The following is a 20634-nucleotide window of genomic DNA, read 5'->3' on the forward strand; positions in this document are numbered from 1 at the left end:
TTTCTTCTAACAACCAGTTCTCTGAACTGCTTAGAATGTTAACAACCAGTTCTAGCAAATAGGTGTGAAGCTGTAGAATCCCACCCCTGCTTACTTGTACTCTGGCCACAACCTAAAGATGCAATTTGGTACAGGAGAGGAGAGGGCCTCTTAAGCCATAGATAATTTTTACTTCCAGTTGACTCCTGGAAAAATAACTGTAATTTTCTTGGCAATGTTATTGAAAATGGTTCTCTGTTTCTTCCTATGGCTGAGAAAGAGTGACTGGTGCAAGGTTACCCAGCTGGCATTGGGCCTAAGGTGGGACTATAACTCACAGTCTCCCAATAGCAACCAGAAGATGCTGAAAATTGTGCTTAGCACAACTGGAAAGATTGTAGAACAATAGAGAAGAGTATTCTAAATTTGGTGTGGGTAATGTGTGTTTGTTGTACTTGAGCCATTTGAACACTTCCCAAATATTCCTGTTCTACAAGTCTTCCTGTATTGAGCAGAATTCTGATTTATTGGTATCCTCAGTTGTACGTAAACTTCTTGGCACATTTAGCCAAATGCACTGACAAACCTTTTCAGACTTCCCCCTCAATGGAAGAACCTTAGGCAACAACAGATGGTGATTGTGGACATGTTGGGGGGAAGGAGCAGAGTTTATTGGCCTGATCCTCACCCATGGGTTCAGTTTAATAATATAAATTCTTATTATTGTTGTGGATTGTAGTCAGCACAATGTTTATACTGGATTTGGCATTTTTATCCAACTATCCAGTCCTTCTCAAGGCCCTGAGATAGGCAGATTTGATTTGATTTATTTGTATCCTACTTTTATTATTTATATAAACAACTTAAGGTAGCAAACCCACACAATATTTAATCTTCCTTCTAGTTTTCCACAGCAACAATCCTGTGAGATGGGTTTGGTTGAGAGAGAGAGTGACTGGGCCAAACGTACCCAGCCAGTTTTCATGCCTAAGGCAGGACTAGAACTCACACTCTCCTGGTTTCAAGCCTGGCACCTTAACCACTAGGCCAATGATTTCTCATTGTACTGGAGACATCTCTTTAAATGGAGCATGTCATCGGTCTCTGTGAGTCTTCTGATACCTACCTAGCACTCGTTTCTGGGCTGTGTAGAAATGAAAAGCCTCGTGGAATGTCTTTGTTGCTGCTGAAGTGGCTATTTTTAGGATTATTTATGGCTGACTATTCAGTTTGGTGGATTTTGCATTTTTAATTCTAAACTACTCAGAGAAATGAATCAGAAAAGTGGGGTACACGTGAAACAAACAAAAGCTTGCTTTGTGAGATTTATTGTTAATAAGAAGTATGGCAGGAGGATGAGCTGACTTTTGATGAAACACACTTATATTGGACCCATGTAGTGTTGTGGCTAAGAGGTTTGACAAACTCAGATCTATTTTTTAATCACAAATGCTCACTGGATGCTTTTGGACCAGGTCTTCTCTCTCTTCTTGGTCCAACCCACTTGGTCCAGCAAGGATGGTGTTGGATAAAATGAGAGGGAATCTCCATTTGGTTTCCTTGAACTCCTGGGGGAAAGATGGAATATAATAATTAAGAAATAATAGAAACATAAAATCTCCTCACTGTAGCCTTACACCCCAAATATTAAGAGTGAGCTCTGTCCACTCAAAGGCAGCCTGCTCCTGACTTTGCACTTTTGTGCATCTGGGCTGTTCTGCAGGAACTTTACCTGTTGTGTCCTTGTGGTGCTACTGTATCTTCTGCCACCGGACAGATGCTATTGGGATGCAGATGCTATTGGGATGCAGATCAGAAGAGTTGCAGTCCAGAACACCTGGGAGTGGGAAGGGGTGTGTGTGATAATGCTGAAACTTCATCATTCCTAATGATCCCATTGTAGATCTCTAATTAAAAAGAATGTAAAACTGTTAATTCAGCAAAGATGTTGTATTCAGCAAAGTGATTGTATTCAAAAAAATCACACCAAGCAGTCAGCGTCACAAAGAAGTGAATGTGGTTGCTTGAGTACATCCCAATTTGATTTCCTTTTTTCCTGGTTATTCTAATATTGTATTTGTGTTGATTGGTTAGAGGCTTGGGCAGCCACAAAAACTTTATCCAAGGTTAGCACGATGTTGCACAAATGATCTGCTAAATCTTTATCTGATCTAGTTATGCCAGTTGTGTGAAGCAACGAACAGCATACAACACACACAGACACACACACACAGAGAGAGTTTATGTATTAAGAACTGCATATAATTCCTCTAAAAAAGAAGTGCCTTATGAACAATGAGATTTTAAAGAACAGGAAAGGATCTTACATAGCCTCAACACCTTTTGCTACAAATATGGGATAACCTTGGCAGAATTGTGCTGGCAACAAAGAGTGGTGGGAATTAACCCCCCTTAAATACTTACAAATCAGCTTAAATTTCAGCTCTCTGTCCTAAAAGAGACTAGTTAGACCTTGCAATGGTTATACACCCACCTCTTTTATTCCCAATCACCCCCTGTCCAGCAGGCTGGCCTGCCAATGGCTTGATTCTTTTATTAAGGGTCTTTGCCTGGACAAAGCTCTACAAAATAGATTTTGTATTCTCTCTTCCCCTCCCATACATTTCCCATTCTTTTCCTGCCTAAATATAGAAAAGCAAACTTGATTATTGCAACAATAGTAGTAGTTACCACCACCATCATCATCACCACCCAATGTTATATGTAAGGTTTTGAATTAAAAATAGAAAAGAACTGAATATTTTGTTAAATCCAATCCTTAATCTCCCTTGGAAGGGGTAGGAACTGGTCTGATGAAGGAGAAAACTGGATGAGTTTCCACAGACTTTTACAAAAGGTCTTTATTGGGGGAATGGCTTGGGCAAACGCTCCTAATATGAGTCACCCGCCTTCAAATCATTAATTGCCCCTTTTTTCTTTACTAAGGACAATGTAAATACCCTTCCATAATGTTGCTGACTATTGTGAGGGTAGAGCCAGTTAGTCTCTACTTAAAGGTGGGTGTTTTGTGTGTATGTGTGTGCATGTGAGAGTGTGGGTGTATGCTTTTTTTTTTTTTAATCCAAGCTGACAATGTAAAAAAGTGAAAAGCTGTCTAGACTTAAGCTGTTTACCAACTGGGCCAAAGTACCTGAGTGGCAAAGTTGAAGAAAGAGATACGCCAGGGCAGAAACCCAGCAAAATAATAGAGAGCAGCCATTTCCAGTCCAGAATTATTAGCTCTTCTCACTTGTGTTTCTTTTAGGGAAAAATAGCCCAGGGTATGTAAAAATAATAATTCAAGATGGCATGTGACACACATAAAAAAATCAACCATAGTTTTGACCACACCATCTTGCAGACATCCTGGGTCAAGGTAATATTGGTGCCTGCACTCTACTCAGATTTTTTTTAAAATAGCAGTATTAATGTGACTATTATGTTAGCCATTACAATACACAACTGTATACTGTAAAGCAAATCTGGAATAACACAAGTTCCTCAACTTCTGCATTTTTTATTTTATTTTCGGTGTTTATATCTAGCCCCAGTTCTTTTCTGAGCAAGTAACAAAAAGATGGAGCATGCAATAGAAAAAGCAAAGAATGAAATAAAATACATAACAAGGCATTAAAAACAACAAAGACAACAGAAAACCAAAGCCCCAGTCCAATGAAAACACACTAATTAAACACAAGTAGATTTAGAGCCAACCATGCTTTGGGGAGGGGGACGTTCAAAGGAGGACAGTCCATCATTGAGAAGCCCTCCCAGGAAACCTTTGAGGAGGAAGAGGAAACCTCAGCAGGTCCTCTTTAGATCTTCTTCCCCGAAGGGCAGATTCCATGTCAGCAGGGCACTATCTGAGTGGTGCTAGGCTCTATGGAGCTTTAAAAGTCAACATACACATGGAGGGAGGAATCCAATGGGACTACCTTACATATTTAGTATTTATTTTAGTATTTATTTGATTTGTCAATCACTTACAAGATACAGGTATAAGAATAAGTTTTGAATACATGAGATAGATACTTATAAGAAAAAATAAAAAGAAACAATAGGACAGGGACGGTAGGCACGATTGGTGCACTTATGCACACCCCCTACAGGCCTAGGGTGATATTTGGTCCCAATGTTCTCCAACACTGCTCATCAAATTTGTAGACATTGCAAAGCTTGGGGATGAGTATTGGTTCCTGTGACTCAACTTTGTAGTCTGCAAATTTGAAAAATAGGCCAAAAATGGGGTTCTGCACTTTAGAAAAACAGGTGCAGAGTTATAGTATAGGAAACAGCTGACTCAGCAATTGCACGTATGAGAAGAATCTAGGCACCCCAGAAGACTAGAGATTATACCGGAGACCGCAGGGTATCCCAGGCACAGTTAAAACAGAGATATATTATCAGGATTGTGGAATCTGATAGTATTACTCTATGCTGCATTGGTTAGCCTTTACTTGGAATACTATCTCCAGTTGTGGTTGCCAAAGTACAAAGAGGTGGAAAAATCCCAAGGAGACAAAAATGATAGAGAGCATGGAGACTAAACCCTAAGGAAACTGGGCATGTTTTATTGAAAGGAGAGAATGGGAGGACAATGTTCTAACATCTGAAGGGATGTCACAGAAAAGAGGATATGAATTTATTTTATTTCCATAGAGTGGGAAGCTTTATAGAGGGTAAGTCAAATTTCAAATAAAGAGAAACTTTCTAATTATGAGAACTATGAAATAGTGGAAAAGCCTGCCTTCTGGAATTATTGATGTTTTATCTCTGGAGGTTTTTAAGCAAAGACTCGATGGCTGTTTTTCTACGATGGATGAAGATTCTTGCCTGGGCAGATTGTAGGACAACCTTCCAGATGCAATTCAATGATTCAATGTGCTGATTATTATCCATGTAATCTAATAGTCCCTTCTTTGAATTAAATCCGCAAATACATTGGTTGTGAACTGGGTTAGATCATAGCTTTAAATAGAGAACTACATTCTGCAATAAAGAGCCCAGCAGCTATCTTAAGATGCTGACCTGCCATATGTGTGTATGGACTAGCTTTGTGTTGGATTAGCTCTTATTTTATTGTGAGGAGGAAGAAAAGTATATTAACTCACTGTTATGATACTGCAGAGTTCTTTTGCTTTGGAAGTAAATAAAAAAGCAAAAAAGGATTCCCCAGATTGAAATGAATGACTAACAGTACAATCCTATACATGTTTCAGCAATATAATCCTATACTGAGTTCAGTAGGTTTTAATCTGCAAATTGGATTACAATTTAATGTTTAACCTCCTTTGGGGGCATCTGCTGAAGACTTCTCTCTTCCCTAGGCCTTCTCTTTAAGAACACTGTGTGTTTATGTGTACATCTACTACATATATATTGAGTCTGTGTCTGTCTGTCTGTCTGTTTGTCTGTCTGTCTACCTACTTACCTACCATCTCTTTAGTTACTTTCACAATGCCAAACTCAACAGCAATGGGAGGTGTGAGAACCTGTAAATTTGAAACAAAATACAGTTCATGTGCTATGGTTTTAGACTATACACATGCCATAAATATGCACCAAGATTGGGAAATACTATAAATAAAAACTGATAACAATAGCAAAATCCTGAATTCTCCCTACATAACAAGAAACAGACTGGACAGTTATTATGAAATGACCTGCAGGGGCTTTAACAGAATTTATTTAACAAAGATAAATGAAAGATGGACAAGATATACTTGTATCTAATGCTTTGGAAAAGGCCTCTGGCATCCATAATTGCAGTAATATGAGATTGGATTGCTTTTAAAGAACTTTTTGGAATATCTTGGGCTTTTTAAATGATTTCTTTAATATTGTAAGTAACGGATATTATTATGGCAAATCCAGGGTTAGTATAAGTTCTCCCCATATTGAAAACCTCTTCAAAGGTTAGGAGAGCTGAGAGCATAAAATCTCTCTTGTCCACTCATCATCAATTTGTTTTGTTTCTCCTCTCACCTTTTAAATATTGGAGTCCTGGCTACAAAAGGGTGGCACTGATCATGTTACCTAGTTGAGTAATGAAACATCTACAAACAAACAACCAAGCTCAGAGAGGCCAAGAATACCACAGTTCAACCCTGAGTTACACATATTTCCTTGTATTGATATCTTATCTATCATATCATCTTTCAGACAAAAACATTGGATTGCATTTGAACCATTACAAAATTCAATATTAAAAGACAATGTAGAAAAAAAATGCCTGATGGGCTGTGGGAATTGTAGAGAGGAAAGTACAAGCAGAACTGTTTTTAATGGCTTTGCTTTAAAGACTACACTTTTTGGAAGATGGAAGGATCAACAGGTGGACCAGACAGAGAATAAATGAGAAGAAAGTGTAATCAGATCTGCATTTTTTGCCTTGCAAATGTTGTCTGCTCTTTTTCATCTTTCTTTCCATACCTGGAGGTTGATCCATAGTTTGATGGACTGTATTCTGAGTAACTTTCTGTAGTCTTTATACTCTGTCAAAAGTCTCTCAATGGTTTTTTAAAAGTGAGAAATTACAATCGATTAAGAATAAAGCTTCCCCTTTTATGCTCTAAATTACTGTCCTTAGTATCCTTGTGGACAACTATTCAATTAAGGGGACTAAGTTCTTGTTTATAAAATACAGAAATCCTTGACAATGTCTTTGGTGATATAAACAATGTCTTGAGATTGTCTTTACACCAAGACAAATTCCTTGTGTGTCCAATCACACTTGGCCAATAAAGTATTCTATTCTATTATTAGGCAATTAAATATTTACACAATTTCATAACTTACTGAAGACCAGTGATTTTAATTGGTAAAGCTGTCAATTTCAAGACATGCTTGCTTTGTTTGTACTTCTTTTTTTTCTGCCCATCTGTTACAGTAATAGAACAATGAAATATTATCTTATTAAAGTCATTCAATTACTATTATAGTAAGAGAGCAGAAGAAATGTTACCTTGTTAAAATGCCAGATTTTTAAATGGGATGTTTTTACTTGCAGTAAAAGTTACATCAGTTTAAGATTTGGTGATATAAATTTATTTTTTAACTCAACAGTTAGCTTTCAAGAATATGTGGTACTTGGCAAAATAGTAGTATCTGTGAGAAAGATCTTAAAGCCCTAGTGGACAATCCCTTAAATATGAGCCAGCAGTGTGCTGCAGCTGCCAAAAAAGCCAACACAGACCTAGGCAAAATTAACAGGGGGATAGAATCAAGATCAAGAATCACGTGAAGTTTTATTATTACACTTTATAATGCCTTGGTAAGGCCACACTTAGAATACTGCATTCAGTTTTGATCACCATGATTTTTAAAAAAAGACTCTTGCAAGATTGCAGAGAAGCGCAAGAAAGATGATTAGGGGACTGGAAGCTAATCATATGAAGAACGATTACAGGAATTGGATATGTCTAGTTTAATTAAAAGAAGGATTAGGAATGACATGATAACAGTGTTCCAATATTTGAGGGGCTGCCACAAAAAAGAGAGGGTCAACCTATTTTGCAAGACAGAACATGAAGCAATGGATGGAAACTAATCAAGGAGAGAACCAATCTATAAATAAGGAGAAATTTGTAGACAGAACAATTAATCACTGGAACAGCTTGCCTTCAGAAGTTGTGGGTACTCAGTCACTGGAGGTTTTTAAGAAGAAATTGAACAACCATTTGTCCGAAATGGTGTAGGATCCCCTGCTTAAACAGCAGCCTGGACTAGAAAACTCCAAGGCGGCTCCCAAATCTGTTTTTCTATTATTCATATGTGTGGTGTGTATGTTTAACTACTTTGCTTTAGTTGTTAAGGCTCCAGGCTACAAACCAGGAGACTGTGATTTCTAGTATCACCTTTGGCATGAAAGCTGGCTGGATGACTTTGAGCTATTCACTCTCTTTCAGCCCAACCTACCTCACATATTTGTGGTTGTAGAGAAAATAGAAGGGAGAAATATTAAGCATGTTCACTGCCTTGGGTTATTTATAAAAATATTTAAAACAAAATAAAAATATAGACCTTCATATTTCCATAGTAACTACAAGTCTTCAATTAATATCTCTAATAGTAGAATTTAATTCAAAGAAATATAAGATAAAGTAAAATGGCTGCCACAAAGAGGACAGGTCAATTTATTTTCCAAAGCACCTGAGGGCAGAACAACAATCAATGGATGGAAACTAATCAAGGAGAGAAGCAACCTGGAATTATGGAGAAACTTCCTAACAATGAGGACAATTAACCAGTGGAACAGCTTGTCTTCAGAGGTTGTGGGTGCTTCATCACTGGAAGCTTTTAAGAAGAGACTGGACAGTCACTTGTCTGAAATAGTATGGGGTCTCCTCCTTGAGCAGGGGTCTGGACAAGGTCCCTTCCAGCTCTATTCTGATTCTGACTGAGCTTACTGCCCAACTTTGAGTTTTACCAGGATTATCCTGTCTTACATGTGTAATGATTCCACTACACTGATGGACTGGTTATCTATTACTTCCATGAGATCAACCACATTGGTTCTTCATGGGAATTATTTTGGGGCAGACACATTTAATTCATATCATTAATCCATCCTTTGATTATCAGAGAACCACGATGGTAATATATACATAACTTCAAGACCAACTCAATTATGCTTATGATTCATTAGGCAAAGTCTTAGCAGGACAATATATATCACATTATTATATAGACCCTCTTCATTATTTTTAATTAAAATACAACCAGAAGTTTCTGCATTGAAACAATTGAATGTATTCTCCCCCAACTCGTCCCAGATACAGAATAGATACAGATTAACAGAGTTGGAAGAGACCTTGTACGTCATTAGTCCAACCCACCCCCACCGAAGCAGACCCTACACCATTTTTGACAGATGGCAGTCCAGCCTCTTCTTGAAAGCTTCCAGTGATGAAAATCCCACAACTTCTGAAGGCAAGCTGTTCCATTGGTTGATTGTTCTCACTGTCAGAAAATTTCTCCTTATTTCCAGGTTGAATCTCTCCTTGTTCAGTTTCCATCCATTATTCCTTCTCTGGCCTTCAGGTGCTTTGGAAAATAGGTTGACCCCTTCCTCTCTGTGGCAGCCCCTCAAATATTGGAAGACCGCTATCATGTCTCCCCTGGTCCTTCTCTTCACTAGACTAGCCCTGCCCAGTTCCTGCAACCATTCACTGTATGTTTTAACCTCCAGTCCCTAATAATCTTGTTTGCTCTTCTCTGCACTCTTTCTAGAGTCTCAACGTCCTTTTTATAGTGTGGTGACCAGAACTGGATGCAGTACTCTAGGTGTGGTCTTACTAAGGCTTTATAGAGTGGTATTAGTTCCTCACTTGATCTTGATTGTATCCCTCTGTAATGCAATTTAAGATTGCATTGGCTTTTTTGGCTGCCGCTGCACACTATCTTTTGCATGCTTATTGCAAACAAATTACTGCTGAATACATTGTATATAAGGTATGGAGAGCCAGGATGATCTAGTAGTTAAAGCATCAGGCTAGAATCCAAGAGATTGTGAATTCTAGTCCTGCCTTAAGGCATAAAAACTGGCTGGGTAAACTTGGGCTAATCACTCTCTTCAGCCCAACCCAGCTCACTAAGTTAGTTTTTTGGGGGGAGATAGGAGGAAGAAGGAGTATTATGTATGTGTGCTAGCCTTGAGTTATTTATAAAAAAAACAATAAAGGTGAGATACAAATAAATAAATGCATACATACACACAGGGTAAAAGAAATTGCACACCTATGTGGCAAAAGAAGCATATGCATAAGAGGAGGAAGAGAGAAAGGTATAGGAGACAAGGAGGAAGGCAAAATCATGGTAATTACCATTACAATGCAACTGAGTACAGCAATCTTCCCCATAAAACCCTTTCTATTAAGGATGCTCTGTTCAACACAGCCTCCTGGGTCACCTCCAGAGCTGATAACCTTTCCAGCAGACAAATGCATGTCAAATTGTCTCATCTAATTAAAAAGCACAGGGAGGTGTGCGGAGAGAGAGAAAGAGAGAGAGAGAGGAGAGAATACCAGCACACTTCGGGAGACTGGTGGGCTTTCCTCCCCTCCAGCGGCTGTAGTTCCTATGTTTGCTCTGGGAGAAACTGAGTCACTTAACATTTCAATAGGTTAATCAATCAGCAATTAAAGGGAGAAAATTGGTTAACTGGGCATCAATTAACATGACACTCCATTAAGCACACATTTCTAATTGCCACAGCTGTGAGGAGAAAAAAAAATTAGCACAAGGGGTGCAAATACCTCCAAATGGATGGTTGGGGAGAGTGTGGCCAGAAGAAACAAAGGGTGTCATTCTTGCTTGAACGGGACTTAGTCTCAAAAGCAGATAGTATATTTAGTTACAGGAAAAGTGGAAGACTTTGAGGCTTTTTCTCAGGAGGAGGGAGGAAGAGACATTTTTGAAAGAGCAGCCTTTTAGCCATTTTAAAGACCTATGGAGTTTGGTGGGGCTTCCTTCTAGCTCCAGCTACAAGAACCGCTGCCCTTTGAACAAGGGGCATGATTGGAGATTCATGAATGATACATATTTATTTATTTATTTATTTTTATTTATTTTTATTTATTTATTTGATTTGTCAATTGTTTACAAGATAATAAGTATAAGTGTATACATAGTTGTGAATACATGAAATGGGTACATATAAGAAAAATAAAAGAAGAATAAGAGAAACAATAGGACAGGGACAGTAGGCACGTTGGTGCGCTTATGCACGCCCCTACAGACCTCTTAGGAAGGGGGTGAGGTCAATAGTAGACAGTCTAAGGTTAAAGTTTTTGGGGTTTGGGGAAGAAACTACAGAGTCGGGTAGAGTATTCCAGACATTGACCACTCTATTGCTGAAGTCGTATTTCCTGCAATCAACATAGTGCCAGGTGGGGACAAAGAAACTTTTGGGATCTCCCTCATCGCTGGAAAACACAAGGGTCATCCAGCCAAATTGAGTAGCCAGAGATTCTGGACAGCCAAAAGGAACAAACTGTTCACCCAAGGGCTAATTCATTTACAAAACAGTCCTGCAACTCCATATCTTTGAAAAAGAGAGCAAGAAATAGAATCATAGGGTTGGAAGGGGCTTTGAGATCTTCTAATCCAACCCTCTGCCTAAAGGGTATTATTCCATCCTGGACAAAGGATTGTCTAATATTTTATTGAAGACTTCATTGATGCATCCATAAGAACATCCACAACTCTGGGAGGCAAGCTGTTTCATTGATTGATTGTTCTCACTGTGAGGAAATTCCTCCTTAGTTTCAGGTTGGATGTCCCTCGGACTAGGTTCCAGCCATTGCTTCTTATCCTGATCTCAGGTGTTTTGGATAACAAACACATTTCCTTGTGACTGCCCTTCAAGTGTAAATACATTCATAAAAAGTCTCCTGTCAAATAAGAACCCTGAAATAAGTGCCATAAGAAAGTAGGGCAGGTTTGCTGATCTTATGTAGGATGGCACCTATTCTCTGGAAAATACCCTGGTATTTGGCATCAACTTTTAGGTCTTTCAGGTAAACTGCTCTTCTGCCCAGTTTACCTAAACTGGGGTAAACTGCATCCATGTTCATGGGAATTCTTCTTTTTAACTGATATTTTAAAAAAATTAAATGCTCAATATCATGTTTTTATTTTAACAGTGTATTATGTAAATGCTATCCACGGGATGCATTACAAAATTCAACTGAACAATGGTTAGGAATATATTCAGAATGCTAAGCTAGTTTTTGTCTTAACAATGCAGCAGCCCGTGTTCATTCTTAAGTGCCTGAAACCCAAGAAAGTGAAAGATATTATTTTTAGATTGAATGAAAATTGAGGTGTATTCTGAAAGAAAGAGCATCTAGAATAAAGCTTTATTTAGATCAGGGATAGCATCATTTGTGGGGCTAATTTGAGAAATTGCTATAAACCCTCACATAAAATAAAGGGATTGTTTGCACAGTCACAAAATGACTACTAGGATGAATAAGGCCAATCACTCTCAGTCTTCAGGCTGATGACACTCAAATTGTTTTCTGAGCACGTTGTCTCAGAGTTTTAAATAAAGGATCTGGCTGAAGCTCTTCATTTTTATTTCTGAGAATGCCTACTACGTTCATCTCCCCATTCATTGTGTTTAAAATGTTTAAATATAAAATAAAAAGTCATGGAAGGGAGAAACCAAGGTGAGCTCCAAGATACCTATTGATGTATCTCCCTAATTGACTTTGATCAAATAATCCCTCATTTTGACTCAGTTAGTGTACCTTAGATACAATTGAAAAGACCCTCACCGAAATACTTCTTGTACTTCAGTCAGCTGCAGTAGCAGGTTCTGCCATCTATGGGAATGAACTCAGATCCAAATTCAGAATACTGCTCCCTAACATTCCCAGTACAGTACTAGATTGGAGGAGGGTGGTAATAGCAATATTAGGTATAATGTCTGCACGTTTCCATATCACCACTAGTTGGCCAAAAAGAGCTAGGGTCTCTGCACCTCTTTACTGCCATCTCATGGTCGTCTACATATTTACAGTCCAGGTATGGTATGCTTAAATATTTCATTGCACAAATAAATAAAACATGTCATGCTCATTTTACAATGGCCGGGATACTTATATCTAATACATTTTAAAACACATTTGTAGTATGCTTTATAGTTTTAAGGCACAATGATCTGGATTATATGACCCCAAAATCCAGGCTTGGGTATTCCCAAGAAGCATTATCCTCTTTATCACTCTCCATGTCAAGTGTTTCTTTCTGGCCTTAATTACCAACCTTTCAGCCAATTGTATAGAAAGGAAGAGAGCTGTATTATCTCACAGAATATCAGCTGCACTCACAGTTGAACCACACATACAGCATATAAACAGTTATTTCATAGAAGATAATAATTTTGCTTGTTAAATCTCTTATCTTTCTTTGTAGGGTGAGAATGTAACAAAAGCTTTTTTTAAAAAGTTACCTGTTCTAATACATTGTAAGGTGTGTGGGTGTGGGGGAATCCTAACTTTCTTCTGATTGCCTTTGAGCACAAAGCATCATCAGGTGGCCCAAGTTCTACTAGTCAAATTGTTTTTAAGACTGCCCTATTGTGAGGAAGTTGAATTCCTATTTTGTCTAGTAAAATGCCCAGTATCTCACAAACCGTTTATTATATTACTAACCTCTTCCTTATTATGGTAAGTGGAAAGTAACAATAGGAGTGACTTGAATTACTCAGTTGATCAATGCTAGAATGTTGTGTTCTTTGGCTCCTAGAACTCTATCAGTGAGATTTGTGGTAGAGAACTTTGTTTATTTCTTGTTCCAACTTTTTCTCTTGGAAGTCTGACTAGACAGAGCTGCAGACCAAATATTAGTTGGATTATATATTATAATCTTTGTATAACATGGCTAACTGGTTGAATACAGCTGGATTCAAAAAGAAACATGTAATTGTTTGCATGCTGGCTAGGGAATTCTAGGAGTTGAAATTCACACATCTTAAAGTTGCCAAAGTTTCAAAACACTGCTTTATGGTACATTCACAACATGTTTACTTTGCCATTGACCCTGTTAAATGAGTTGGGTGAACCATCCCCTGGATTCTTCCCAGTTATCCTCATCTCTACATTTCATCCTCTGCTAAGCCTTCTTATCTAACGTCCCTTGTCACTCATAGCCAAATTCCAGGGGCAATGGTTGAATAGTGTAGAATGCCTCCGGGATGGTGCCAAGCAAACCTATTTCACAAAAGGTTTCTAGAAATTGAGAGATAGATAGATCAAATTATCAGTAGTCTCTGTTTGCAGAAAGCTAAGTTCCTTTGTATTCATTTACCTGTCCTGACCAGTCCAAATCAGAGGTGGTATTCAGCAGATTCTGAGCAGTTCTGGAGAACTGGTAGCAGAAATTTTGAGTAGTTCGGAGAACCAGCAAATACCATCTCTGACTGGCTCCGCCCCCATCTATTCTCTGCCTCCCGAGTCCCAGATGATCGGCTGGGTCTTTTTTTGTTGCCCTGCACAGGAGAACAGAGCTGGAAAGCAGGTTAGTGGGGTGGGAAGGGAATGGGGATTTTGCAGTAACCTTCCCCTGCCACGCCCACCAAGCCACACCCACAGAACCGGTAGTAGAAAAATTTGAATCCCACCACTGGTCCAAATGCTTTATTTTTCTGGCCAGTCATAGGAATTGCCCCTCCTTATTGCCTATTTACTGCTGAAATATAATTCTGGGCTGTGCAATCCTTTAAGACAGGTAAAAGTATTAACATATGAGGATCAATTTAGTAATGTTTTATGGAAGTTGACTTTTAACATTTGCTGTAGGGAATGACTGAAAAGAGAAGAAAGTGTTTAATCCCTCCCTTTTTTCCCCCTTTATAGTTTTTTTTTGGGGGTGTGTGTGCAAGAGACAGAATGAGAGAGAAATCTTTTATATAGCTAGATGGCACCACCTTGTCAAATTTGGCTTATCTCTAATAGTAGTCTGACCACTATTTGGGTTGTAAATCCCAGAATTGTAAATTAGACTGGGAATCCTAAATATTCAGGAAGAAGGCAGGGGTAAACAATTTCTTTATTGTTCTCAAGAAAACAACTTGGATGTGTCCATGAAGTCAATCTTGGCTAAAGGAAGTCAAGCTAAGGTCAAGCTTGATTTATTTATTTTTTAATTTACTGGCTTTTCAATAATCATTTTCCAGATTTCTATCCTTGACCAGCTGAGAATACTACAAAAAAACTTGGGAAAGTGGGGGCATTTATAAGGAAGAATATGCAAGTGTTGTAGGGAGATTAAGCATTTACTTCTCCTCTGTACATATTTTTTTTAAAAATCTCTTTGGGGAATGTGAGGCTTTTCACATAACATGCAATCCCTCTTTTGTGTGATAAAATGCACCTCTTCTGGAAACTGTCTTAGAGGTATTCTAATTGCAGCCATATCACAATACCATTTGTTGATTACTTAGTACATCCCTGCTCCCATATGCTGTAATAATTCCTAATTGTTTCAGAGCTGAGAAAATGTTCCCTTTAAGAAGGTTAAACAAAGAGCGTATTGACATTAGCAAAGATTGGTTAAATAAATCATTATTAAATAAAATGAGCTTTATTTAAACACTAAATGAATCATTTAAAGGCAAATTAGAGGTCATAACACCAACTAAACAAATAATGTGAAACAATAATTAGATATCCATTTCAGTTTGGAGTCAGACACTTAGGCTCATCAGGCTGCAAGGAAGAAAAAAAATGGTAAGTTTCTCCTCGGGTTTACTGATTTCCTCAATAGCCTTCCTTAAATGCTCTTTTTTCTTTTTACTGTACTTCAAGTGTTGAAAAGAAGAAAGAAATTTCATTTGTAAGTCCACATTATGTTTGTGGTAGGATGATAAAACATCTTGAAAGTGTTGCTTTCATATAAATAGGGGAGAAGATGCCCGCTTTCAGGCTGATCTCCTATGGAGAGGAATCGATTGTCCTAAGCTACTGGTTACACTTATCAGCCTTATCAAACTGGCAAATGCAGGCACAATCCAGACAACGTCTAATAGTCTTTCCCCTCCCCACCCCCCCATTTCCCCTCCCCTCCCCTCCCCACCCCATTTCCCTTTTCAAACCGCAGCCATGTCTTCTGTCCACTTGATCATCCCAGTACAGCCACTACACATCCCTTTTTCCGGGAGGTAAAGTGTTGGATAGCATAAAATAAAGCAACCCTTCTTCAGAATATTCCCAGAACATTTAGATAGATAGATAGATAGATAGATAGATAGATAGATAGATAGATAGATAGATAGATAGATAGATAGATAGATAGATAGATAGATAGATAGATAGAGTAGAAGGAGAGAGAGAGAGAGAGATAGAGGAGGAGAGGGGGGAGAGAGAGAGAGGGAGGGAGAGAGGGGAGAGAGGAGAGGGAGAGAGAGGGGAGAGAGGGAGAGAGAGAGAGAGGGAGGGAGAGAGAGAGGGAGGAGAAAGAGAGAGAAGATCTGGTTTTATTTGGTTTTGTTTTCTTCCCTCTCTTTCAGGGTACTGAGAGTGAGTACTGCATTGGAGATGGCTGTAAGCAGTATCAAGAGCTGGCTTATCATCCCATTTCAAAGAAGCAATCCTTACAGAGAACCAGGGAATGCAAGAGGAAGAACATACATCTCTTGACTGCTGAGTTTTCATTAGGGCCTTCTTGAGATGATGAAGACTGTAGAATTATGACAGCTGCAAACTCACTAAGCTACAAGATTCAAACGTCAGCTTCCCTTTGCACTAGTGCCAGGGGTTTTCATTTAAAAACAAAACAAAACAAAACAAAACTTCCGAATATTTCTCCCCCTCCGCCCCTGCTCACAGTTGATTGGAACATAAGTGTTAAGGAGTTAGGCTAATGAGATCAGGCATTAGGGAAGAACAATGAGGACCGATGTAATGCTCCTACTTTTCTTGATGGCAACATCAATACTGATAGGGGCAGATCAGTACCCTAGGAGTATTTTTGTCCTTTAGTAAGACAAAAGAGGATGAGTTGTTGGAGGGAAGATGGAGGTAGAGGGAAGAGAACAATTTTCAGTCCAACAAAAGCGCAGGAAGGGAATGGAGCAGAATTCTGAATATCCAAATGTTAAATCAACAATTGCTTTTACATTCCACAGTAATAATTATAGGGGGGGGGAGGGTTTATGTATTAATTTTACTACTGAGAAGAGCTGTCTCTCATTTTGTAAGAAGCCTGCTATCTCACAAGATATATTTCACACCTCAGGAGGCAGGCTTTATTCCACATATGACATGTTCCAGATCTCAACCGATGTACAACAATGGCAACTATAAAATAATGACAGCATAATAACATTAGGCACCAGTGTTGTCTATGTGGCCTTCAGTGCTGTAGACTCCCTGGGCAAGATCCTTCTTAGCAGAGTTATGGCCACTCCTTTATATAACCAGGCTTATGTCTTTATGATGAACTATTTAATAAAAAGAATCAAAGGTAGTTTTTTTTTAAATTTAATGTTTCATGAGAATATCCCCAAAAGGGAAAATTCATTTCATCAGAACCTGATGCTTCTTCTTTTCCCCAGAGAAGAAAAGGATGGACTGGGACTCTCCTTTTGTTATTTGTGCACATGCATCTATCCTTAACTCTGAATTAACAATGCATGCACACTGAATATTCATAAAAGCATTTTCTGTTTAAACTTCAATGAATTCACACACACACACACACACACACAAACACACACACGATTAGTCTCTCCCCATATGGGTGGCGGCTGAAATCCTCAGCTGTGATAAATTAGACTATTTATTAATCTAAATATACACGTAGCTCAGAAAGTTTACTATCACTTGGGAAGTCTATTCAACCTTTTCTGTGCCTTTCCAGAAAGGCCTCCACCTTGCATCTGTTAAGATCATCTTGGAAATAAGAGTTTTCTAGAAAGAAAGAAGGAAGGAAGGAAGGAAGAGCCTTCTCTAGTCATTCAAGATACTTGGGGCTGATCATAAGCAATGCAAAAGTTTGGTTTACCTTGATGCTCCTAGACTGCGGGTATCATTATTTTGGATTTATCTCCTTCCCACACTGCCAGAAATTAGTCCATTCCATTCTTCAAAGGAGGCCAGCAAGATCCAGTATTTGTTGAGATGGGCACTTTTTAAAACACTCCTACCGAGCATATTAAAAATGCAGATTTCCCTAAATAGGGTTTCCTCTTTAAGGCTAATCTATTGATATTAAAATATACCAATCTTAGTGTCAGCTCAGTTTAGGATTTTAGAAAGAAGAAATGTATCTTCGTCCCCATTCACTGCCAAATGACTTAGCTAACTCTATGTGTGTGTTTCAAATAATGGTGCCAATGGAGCTATTTTGCATCCAAATTAAAGTAGGTATTAATTTGAATGCAAAACAGCTCTGTTTGTGCATGGAGCCTGGATGACGGGTTTGCTCAAGGAGGGGTTTTATTCACAAGCAAGGGTGGGGAATACCATACATTCCTTTGCTCCACATTTTTGCGACCCAGGATTCAAAATCAAGGAACCAAGGTGGTGGGTTCTTCTTCCTCCTCCTCCTCTTCCTCCTCCTCCTCCTTTAAAGTGAAGATTAAAGTAGCAGAATTATAAAGTATAATTACCTTTTACCGAAACTTGAGAAACAGGGGAAGGAAAAAAAAAATCCAGTGGGGAAACTTTTTGCAGAACAGGATGTGTTGTCGTTATCACGAAAAGATAAAAGTTCCATACTGTTTTTATCTGTTTATTTGGAAGGAATCCAGCCTTCACATCATGCTGGAAACAAAAAAAGAAAAAGAAAAGGAAAAAAGAGGGGGGGGAATAACGCAGGAGTAATTATTAAAACTGTGTGATTTGTTATCTCCACGACTGTCTTTCCAAATGGTAATACGATATCAGCAGCTGCAGACGGTTGTCGGTTTCCTCTATTAGTAAACAAATGCTTTGGAGACCTGTGTGGGGCTCTTTAAGCCCACTACTCCCCGAAGTGCTGTCAGGCTTAACTTCTAATCCATGGTATTTCAGAGCACTGGAAATTCATCTTTATAAAACCTGAACAAAAAAGGGAAGAAAGCCTGGAGGGCATGAGCTCCCTCTGGTGAGACAAATGACATGTTCATTTATTAATGAAACAATAACCCTGGAAGGAGGATCAAAGCACATTCCATCCTCACTTTACAATCCCCAATTTTCTCAGGCCATACCATTTAATTGAGCCATGACAATGGAATACTTAATTGTTGCACGAAAGTTTGAAGAAGCGACTTCTTCAGAATCCATGTTCGCTTCTGGATTATTGCAGTCAAACATAAGCCCAGCTTGTGGCAAATGCCGTTTGATTTGTGCCACTTATGGTGCTTTGTGAGCTGTTCTGCTCCTTTTTTCTAAAGGCCTCTTGCTGCTTTTCTTCCTACAAACTGAAATGTACAGTTATTTACACCTTTTCAAAGGCCTTCCTTTTGCGCTGTACCCAGGTAACTCCATTTTTTGTTTATTACTTCTGATCTCTTGATATCCCAAACACTCAAGATGTGTCAAGTCCTTCTCCTTTCTCTGGTTCCTGGATGTCTCCCAGTTTATGAGGAACTGCCACAGATTTGCCAGGGGCAGTGTGTCTCACCTTTTAAATTGCTTTGTAACCTATCCAACTAAGCGTGTGCATAACACTTAAAAATATTCAAAACACATCACTCGTGTGCAGGATTGTAATCCTCACAATAATGTGTAAGGTAAATTAGAAGGATTATCTCTGTATTCCAGAGGGAGGCTAAGAAGAGAAGAAGATAACTCAAAGAGTACTCACCAACTTTTGATAGTGCCAATATTTGAAGCGAGGTCTTGCTTACCCTCTCTAGCTATATTTGCTCCTACTATTGGTCCCTGTCATTTTGAGAAATAAGGACAGCAATTTTCACACTGTGTTTGTGTTTTGCTAACCAGTAGTAACTTCATGCAGGGGTGTCAAAAGTGCCCAAATAGTATCACAACTCTCCATCCACCATTTTGACATCCTAGAAGACACCTTGGTTGCCAACTCAAGAATAGGAGAAGATAACTGACTCAGCAGGGGGGAAAGACTTCTGGAGTGAATAGATCTCAAAGCCCCCTGAGCTACAATTCTCACTGAAGGTTGTAATCTTAGTTGACACCTTCCTATGAATTTAAAATTCTTGTTTATGATTCAGTGCTATGCTGCAGGTGCTAACTTCCTGGTATGTTCACTTGTGAACAGTCCAGCAGATAGGATCTTAAGAGGTTTTCATAACATTTGTAGAGTCAAGTGAATTTCTCATAAAGCTATAGAGCACTGCACACTAGAACAACTAGACACAAGGACAGTTTTTTCCTGAATGCCATCACTCTGCTAAACAAATAATTCCCTCAACTATTTACAAAGTCTGCACCACTATTACTATTAATCTTCTCATCACTCTTTATTTCCCATCCCCCCCACTTGTGACTGTATAACTGTAACTTTGTTGCTTGTATCCTTATGATTTATATTGACTGTTTCTTAGTATGATTTGATTGCTGATTGTACCCTATGACTATCATTAAGTGTTGTGCCTGATGATTCTTGACTCTTGACGAATGTTTCTTTTCTTTTATGTACACTGAGAACATTTGGACCAAGACAAATTCCTTGTGTGCCCAATCACATTTGGCCAATAAAGAATTCTATATTCTATTCTATTCTAAAGAAAAATGTTGTCTGCACAGAATGAAATATTTGGGACTCACTTCCTTAATATTGTGTTAGGTAGGACTTTCTAAATGGATAATCCACTAGGAGAAATGGCTATGAGAAAGATGCCATTTTGTTCCATGCCCATAAACCATAGATATACTACTGCTGCTATTACTACTACTACTAATAGCAACAACAACAACAACAACAACAACAACAGCAACAACAAAACAAGAAGACCTGGCAATGGCTAAGAGCTGGAAAGTTGAAGCAAGAGACTGAGAGGTGAATTCTGGCTGCACAAGACCAAGTCTTAAGGACAAATGCATACAAAGCCAGAATTGAGAAGACAGCAAGAGACAGTAAGTGCCACCTATGCAAAGAAGGTGAAGAAATAGTGGATAGCCTGGTAAGCTGCTGCAAGATCGCAAAGACTGACTATAAGCAGCAACATGATAATGTAGAAACAAT

General features: G+C 38.6%; 2 long non-coding RNA genes across 7 annotated transcripts in view; one reads left to right on the forward strand and one right to left on the reverse strand.

The window, feature by feature from the left end:
- LOC148133497 (uncharacterized) overlaps positions 1-20634 on the forward strand; it is a 124705-nt gene that overhangs the window by 79617 nt on the left and 24454 nt on the right. For 2 of the 4 annotated variants that reach the window (XR_015746899.1, XR_015746896.1), the window contains one exon: positions 15995-17414. The exons of the other annotated variants lie outside the window; for them this stretch is intronic. This is a non-coding gene — a long non-coding RNA (uncharacterized LOC148133497). Of the gene's footprint in view, positions 1-15994; positions 17415-20634 lie in introns of those variants that run through there. 4 annotated transcript variants of the gene reach the window in all.
- Positions 1303-20368, reverse strand: LOC148133498 (uncharacterized). Of its 3 annotated transcripts, none has more exons than XR_015746901.1 (4): positions 17491-20368; positions 5415-5471; positions 1712-1886; positions 1303-1547 (listed from the first exon to the last, which is right to left on the reverse strand). It is a non-coding gene; the product is annotated as an uncharacterized LOC148133498 (long non-coding RNA). The 3 variants fall into 3 exon arrangements; XR_015746900.1 differs by having other exon boundaries at positions 5411-5471; XR_015746902.1 differs by lacking the exon at positions 5415-5471.

Source organism: Notechis scutatus, chromosome 1 (assembly GCF_049901735.1).
Source record: "Notechis scutatus isolate UNSWTSFEM ecotype Mainland chromosome 1, rNotScu1.2, whole genome shotgun sequence".
Lineage (NCBI taxonomy): Eukaryota > Metazoa > Chordata > Lepidosauria > Squamata > Elapidae > Notechis > Notechis scutatus.